The sequence below is a fragment of the Galleria mellonella genome, unplaced genomic scaffold (assembly GCF_026898425.1).
Source record: "Galleria mellonella isolate WM207_F2 unplaced genomic scaffold, CSIRO_AGI_GalMel_v1 utg78, whole genome shotgun sequence".
NCBI classification, from domain to species: Eukaryota; Metazoa; Arthropoda; class Insecta; order Lepidoptera; family Pyralidae; genus Galleria; species Galleria mellonella.
The window spans coordinates 2980411-2988306 of record NW_026442151.1 but is presented as its reverse complement, the minus strand read 5'-3'; the positions used below and the strand labels follow the sequence as shown (position 1 = coordinate 2988306).

The window sequence follows — 7896 nt, the reverse complement described above, 5'->3', positions numbered from 1 at the left end:
GATATAGGTCGCTCTAAAATTTAAAAAATTGGAGTGATGTGAGCATCGGAAAAATCTGAATCGAGGATTACTTAATTACTGCTAATAATGCAATATGTATTTAAGAAATAAGTAAACAGAGCAGAAACAATGGTAGACCAATCATCCTCTCGCGCCTGTGTCGTTACCGCATTATTTTATCTAACTCTGTATTATCTAATATCCGATAGAGCGAGTTCAAGGTTGGTCGGGCTGAAAGCGCTGATGTATCGCACGGTCGCATCCACCCGGTGCGGTGCGACGAGCAAGGCAGGCGGGCAGGCCGTCGCGCGCCCTTTGCGCTTTTATCAATACGCGCCCGACCCCAGCGCCGCCTGGCGGCCGCCGACAGTATCGCTTCGGACTCGAGTGCGCACGCTCCGTGCCCCATGACGTTGCCGCATTTGCAATAAAAAACTATCTCCTTCAAAACGATTCCAAAATACGCAAAACACTTCCTAGTTTACAAGGCATGACGTTTCGGGATGCGTCACCACGCGATCCTTCCGCGCTTTTCCTCGGGAAAATCTTAACCTAGAAACAACAAACGATTACGTCAATAGGCGATTTTACTCGCAACCTCTCGACCCCGCACTGTTATTGTTTGTTATTATAATTCCAAATATAATATCCTTCTAAAAGTAGTGTAAACCAACCGCAGCGGTCAGTGGAGCTTTCAAACGGTAAGTGAAGCGTTTCAAGTAATGTTATTGTAAGATCTGAGCTTGTTTATGCTTGAACAGAGTATCTGGAAAGTATTATCTAGGTAATGTGGGCGAATGCGAGTGGTTACTTTCGCTTGATGCACGCTCAAGAAAGAGGTTACTCTCTTTATAATAACTCGTCCAGTTTCAGTAAAGTATTTACTTTTTATTCAGAGAGGTTTAAGTAAGCTTAGCAAATTTTACATATTTGTGCAAGGACTTTATATATATTTTTTCTTGATGCGTAATTATACCTATGACCTGAATTGATTTAACATCTGCTCTTTAATGTGAAAAGGTTCTGTTTTGCTGCACTGTTTATCTTGTTATTTGCTGTCTTAATTTTTCTTTATTTTAGCGTAAGAAGTTAATAACAACCTTATCTGACCCATATTCATGTTAACTTTTTTTATAATAAACACTATCTAATTCTTTTTCTTCTAATCAAATTTCTAAAAGTAAAAGTGAAAAATACGTAGGCTCTCCAGTAATTTGTTAATGAACTAATTAATAATATAAATTAAGAATAAAAACAAAAATAGATTAATGTGGCGACATTCTAAAGTTTATAGGAAATCGCGCATTTAAATTAAATTTACTATAGTTTGATCCATATGTTATAAATATAGAATACACCTACATTCAAGCAAAGTGTTGCAACAACTTGCAGTTAGTAAATACGTTGCTATTTCTGTTAATATAATACCTAATACAATATTTATAAATAGGTATATTGGTATCGCATCTATATGCGTATGTAAGTACGTCGTTAACTTCAATCGATGTTTGCAATCCTAATAACTCCACAATGTTAGTAGGAACAAAAAAGGTCGTACGACTCGCATAAACGCATAATATGCGCCATCGTTTTTACCCAACAACCAATACGTTTTTGCATAATGCACCATGCATTATTTTATAGCCCGACTAGCATTCACGTCGTGAGAATATAGGCCAAGTTCAAGTTCAAGCGATGCAGTCAAGCGAACGCACTTTTTTTTATTGTTGAGGGTGAATTCATAAAACTGGTTTCCATCTGAAATGAACCACAAATTATTACCGATATCACAAACTGTCTATTCATTCGACTATTTGTTTCCTGCATGAAAAGAACACGATCTAGTTCTTACAATAAAGGAACTAGACTATTTATACAATGTGACTATTCGAGTTTTGGCAAAGCATTGAAATATCGCCTTGTATGGGGGAATGAATAGGTATTAATGTTATATGAAATACATATTATGAAGAGGATCTAATAATAGCAAAATGATATTTCATATGAAATGTTAACAATTGCATCAGTGTTAAAGGTTAGATAAAAAAAAGGCTAACTACAAGAATTAGTCTGGCAAAACATTTTTTGTGTATTTGTTACCTCTTAACACCTTAGCAGCTTAATGATTAGTAATATAGATAAAATTTTGTATATTCGTACATGTACAAAGAATATCCATTTCAATTGCTAATAATCAATTTAATAAATTTAAAGTTCTGAGAGTACTTTAATATATTTAATAAAGAAAATATTATGTAGTACTGGGAGAGTGTAGGACACTTTTATTAGGTATTTCGGATACAATATTACAATACAAAAAAAAAAAACACGCCTGTTTAGCACGGTAATTCAAGCAAAGGGGGTTGCCATGACACAATAATAAAATATTAAATATATGTCGGGTTGCCAACAGATATCATGTAATAATTTAAAATAATACTGCCGAAATTTTCTTTCTTCAAATTCCGTTAAAGTTGCTATGATAAATCTAAACTTTAAATGGAGTATTAGACTATAATTTTGATTGATTAAGCGAAAATTGCCTTAATTTGTTTGCGTACATATTTTGAAATCGTTAAATGAAGTGTCTATTTTAATTCCTGTGTAGGTGTGACCCGTCTGACATCTGGCAACTGGTCTCAGGAACTACAATTTTGTTGGAGAATAACTTACAATTCATTTTATAAACGAGGGATTACAGTTAACAGAGCAAATATTAAAAAAAAAACTGACAGAGGTAAATATAGAATCAAGAAGGTATAGAGTAAAAAATGATACAAAAATAACAGAAAAAATAATGAAGTAGATTAACGAGATAATGTTCTTAATAAAAACGTATAACTAAATAAAAATTGGAATACTTCAGGAGGAGTGGGTATCTTTTTATTATTCTAACTTCTTTTTAATATAAAGAACGGCATCAATTAAATGAAACTGAAAAAAGGGCTTATAGGTATCATGACTATAATCCTTTTATTTTTTGAATTTCATTATTCCCTCCTCATTATTCCATCCATATATAATAGAATTCATATTTCAAAATAGGTTAAAAAGTATATAAAAAAATATTAGATAATTTATGTTAGTGTACATGTATATTTTTTTTTTATGCAACTTAGAATGGCAAATATGCTGACGACCCACTTGATGGAAACTGGTAACCGTCGCCTATAGACATGAGCCTAACCATGGACATAACAGAGTATACTGTTTTGCCAATGATACCCCCCATGCGTCGCCATTCCTGAGGACTCAGGTGTTATTCATGTACATATATATATATATACAACTATAACCACACTACCTGTGCGATACATTACTATAGTATGTGATATGTATTTGCGAGCGACAGCGTGCAAGTTAACACATAGGTTTAGTGTTACAGTGCACAGATAAATTATGTCTTATGATATGACAAAATGGCTAAAGATTTTTAAATTGAAATACAATGATATTGAATTTTGAAAATAATAATTATATTATAGTGGTAGTACAGCTAAATTGTACTGTGATTAAAACTAATATTTTTGCCCGCGACTTCGTCCGTATAGATTTTGAAAATAGGTACACATAGGTGGCAAATCAAAATAAAACATACAATAGATTATAAGTTTTATCTTCAGGAATATAAATATACAACCATATTTATTATTTTAAATAGGTATCTATCTAAGCGACTTTTTATTCATGTAAATTATATAGGTAGAGTATAATATCAGATCTTTATATTTTCTTCAAAGATAAAAAAGTACAAAGACAAATATGAAAAAACGTTTTATTATATTCCAGCAGCTTATTTTATTTTTATGCTCTGGCTTTATTTAATTCTATTATTCTATTTAGTATGTTTTTTATAACTGAAAAATAAAAAAAATACTTGCTAATAGATATTTCGAATATGTTATCAATTGAATATTATTGTAACTATTGACAGCTCAATCAAGCGTCATTAATTTTAGAATACATAATATTTGGGATGGAGAAAGATATTTAATTTCTATCCAGACCAAGAATTTTGTGTATACCAATTTCATCATCATTTCAGCCGTTGATTGTCCACTGCTGAACATAAGCCTTCTTTATAAGGACAGTTTTGCCAGTAGTTGCCACACTTGGCAGGCATATGTGTATACCAAACATCATATTAATTAGTCGATTCAGGTGCCAAGCAATAATAAAAAGATCTTACTTTCACATTTGTAAGATTAATAAATAACTATTCAAATTACTGTCAAAATGAAACGGTGATAAATTAACAAATATTAATATAGTAGATAAATCTTTCTAAAAATAAACTTATAATGGAATAAAATAACATATTTCTTAGAATATTAACTTAGCAACAGCGTCTACTAGCAAATATTCATACAATAGCTATTTTGTTTATGCGATAATGAAGCCAGTTATAAACAGGTTAACCTTGGAACTCTCTTAATATGTAGAGTGTCGTTACAATATTGAATAAGTTATATCCAATGGTTTCGATATTTAGTGATTATTTATTTTAATTTTATTTTTAAAAGACCACATGAATAACTACTATATTACTATTAAATTAAATTCTGATTCCACCTAAAGACTACCTCAAGATGTGTATGGTATGAGGAACGCATAGATAACATAATTCGTTTTATAAAGAATGTGGCGGTCAGTTTGGTATTATTGGATCATTTCAAGTTGTATAAAAATTAAACTTGAATAAATTCTTCAACTTCAACAATTTATTGCGATGCTTTTATATTATATTGTCGTGTGGTCCAGGCATAGAATAAGCCATCTCTCCCTTTCCCGTGAGTGTTGTAAGAGGCGGCTAAGAGAGGGCGACGGATGGACAGCAGTGTCCCTCTTAAAACATCTCCAAATCCTAATTGCGGTTACCAATCTGCCTGTTAAGTATGGCAACTACCGGCAAAACCCCCCACGGGGAAGGCTTATGTTCAGCAGTGGACATTTAAAGAATAATATAATGATTATGATGTTGATGATGATTGCGATATTTTGTAAAAACCGTAAATCGAAGCCATTGTAAAAATAGCCGTACCTGTGTCTTTCTTTATTCCATAAGCAGAAACATGGGTGGAAAAGAGGTACCCAAGTAGTTAACTTTTGTACAAGGTCTCTTTCTAGTGAAACTTATATTGACTTTCACCTTAAAAATTTCAACATGTCTACCGTTTCATTTTCCTTAAAGAATAGATTTTTATAACCTAGTAAATAGCTAGTGTTACTTACCAATTTTTCATCTATACCTTTTTGCATTACGCAATGACCTGTCCAAGTCATTTTATTTGTTTGTATACCAGTAACGTACGTATTAGAATTTAGATATTTTATTATTTATTTTATTTAATTAATAAAAAAATTTCAAGTAAAATACAGTAGCATAAAGTACAAATAAATATAGTGCTAGGTTTTCCACTTATTGATCAATGTACGGCCCTTTGTAATTTATATTTTGTTGTTAACTATAGATTACATGGTTTCAACTCTTTGATATACTTCATATGAATTTAGTATAGAATGTATTTGAACAATAACTATTTCACAATACGAAATCCCACATATTAGTTACATGGAAATACTTTGATCCAGATTGTTGGCGAATTTCAAACTAAAGAACACTCATTGTGAGGTAGTATGTCAATCAGGTTTCCTTCTTTATTATATAAGTGATTTATTATTGACTTATTATTGTTGTCCCTCAGTTCTGTTTCGAATACTTTTAATTAGTTTCTCTTTAAAATATGGTAAATTTAGACAAATGCCTAAACACACTTGCCAACTACTTGCTCTTTTTCTATGAACGTATTTACACAATAAAGTAGGTATAATTTGGTTTCAACACTCTTAAAGACTTTATCTTTTTCATCTTCTGATATCTCATTATGTACTTTTTCTATATTTCTCTGATTGTATTAAATTGGAATGGTAATATACGAGTATATGTTGACATTGTTTATGAATTACAACCTTTTCTACTTGCTAATAAATTAAAATCTCAGTCCTATTTATATTATGTCTCTAAAGAGCTGATATTCTAGTTTGATGGTTTCAACACTCTTAAAGACTTTATCTTTTTCATCTTCTGATATCTCATTATGTACTTTTTCTATATTTCTCTGATTGTATTAAATTGGAATGGTAATATACGAGTATATGTTGATATTGTTTATGAATTACAACCTTTTCTACTTGCTAATAAATTAAAATCTCAGTCCTATTTATATTATGTCTCTAAGGAGCTGATATTCTAGTTTGAATGGAGGGATATGACAGTGTACCTCTTTAAACCTATTTTCTCAAGAATGGCAACATCGAGATGCTATGTACGTTACAGCTCTATGGTTCTATCATGAACTATTCATGGGTATTTTTTTATGGGTGAAAATGGTACGGTAACCCTGCCTGCGCTAACGGGATACGCTGGCGGAGCACCAGTGAAGGATGATAGATGAGAATGAAAACAGGCCAGTTAGACCATCATGATGAATTCATCAGGAAATAACCATGATAGTTTCCAGGGGGAACCGCGAGGAGGTCGACCTGGTTGGGTATATTGCTAGCAATGGGATATTCATGTGTATTTGTGTAGATGATGATTGCCATTGTTCATCAGATAAGTTGCTGGCATATTTGTCATTCTATATTACATAAAAAATATTAAGGTCAGAAATCGTAGTCATAATTCTGTCCAACACATATAATGGGTCAATAAATTCTGGGAGCGAAACTGGCTGATTAAATCCAGTGACAAATACCTTCCAATAAGGGCGAAGCTATCAATCTCTCGTGAATAACTTAATTGGATTTTGTGGTAGGGTACAGACCTTATCAAGGTCAGGGTCCCTTGAGAGACAGCACGTGTATATACTTTACATGGGATAAATATTTTTTTAATGGATATCATTCCATTTTGCATTTACTTTTTCTATATTTGAACTTTCTGTAGGTTAACTTACATACATTATTTAATTTTAAAATAATTTTACTGTATATATGTAATACATAAATTTGTATTTTATTTAAATATCATTTTATGTATACCTGAAAGTAATATTTTTAATAAATTAAATACACATGAAAGTAATATTTTTAATCTCGACCATTAATAATTTTTTACTTATTTTTGTAATTTTTTTTATTATGTTATCCTTTTGTTTGATAATGAAACAATTTGTCATTAACATCGCCTTATTATAGAAATGTTTAAATTTATTTTCGAGACTTCACACATAGCGAGTATATGTTAACAGTAGCCATAAACGTTGCACCATTAATTATATTTTCTGTTATTCCTGTCTACGGTCGAATGCCATATAATATTAAGTCCGTCATTTGCACTATCTACATAGGTGTATTAAAGTTTAATAAATAAATAAGAACTATTATTAATTTCATATACTTTCGTATAGTACTTTAGTCCTCAGGAATCGTGGAACGTATGAGAGGTGTTATGGGAATCATAATGTATTTTATGATGTTCATGGCCAATAGCTGGCTAGCCATTATAAGTTGCATTAAAAAACATCTAATAATTATATTCTCTAAAACTTCAAGTGGATATTCTTGTATTTGCAGATATATCTACCTATATAAATAACATGCGGACTTTGCAAATCTTTATTTATTTAATCTGTAAGAAGGCTCAGTTCGGGTGGAGGCATCGACCGCGTTGTTAATGTATTCCTTTCAAATTCAGTACCATTGTGAGACAATATGTATCGATACAAAAAAGTGTTGGCAAAAAAAAAATCATTAGAGCGTCCTCAGTGTTGCTGCCAAGGTTAAATTTTGAGTGTTATTGATACTACATTGCTAAAACAATACGGGCTTACGTCAAGTGAGCCTGTAAAGAAACCGAAACGTGATTCTGCTTGGTAATTGTAGTTTTGACTT

General features: G+C 31.6%; 1 protein-coding gene across 1 annotated transcript in view; it reads left to right on the top strand.

Annotated features, from left to right (window-relative positions):
* Positions 1 to 367: 367 nt before the first annotated feature.
* The window catches only part of LOC113517298 (ecdysone receptor), a 315053-nt gene continuing 307524 nt past the window's right edge, over positions 368 to 7896 (top strand). Inside the window, exon 1 of the mRNA XM_052901561.1 lies at positions 368 to 701. The gene's annotated coding sequence lies outside the window, so the exon portion shown is untranslated. The remainder of the gene's footprint in view (positions 702 to 7896) is intronic.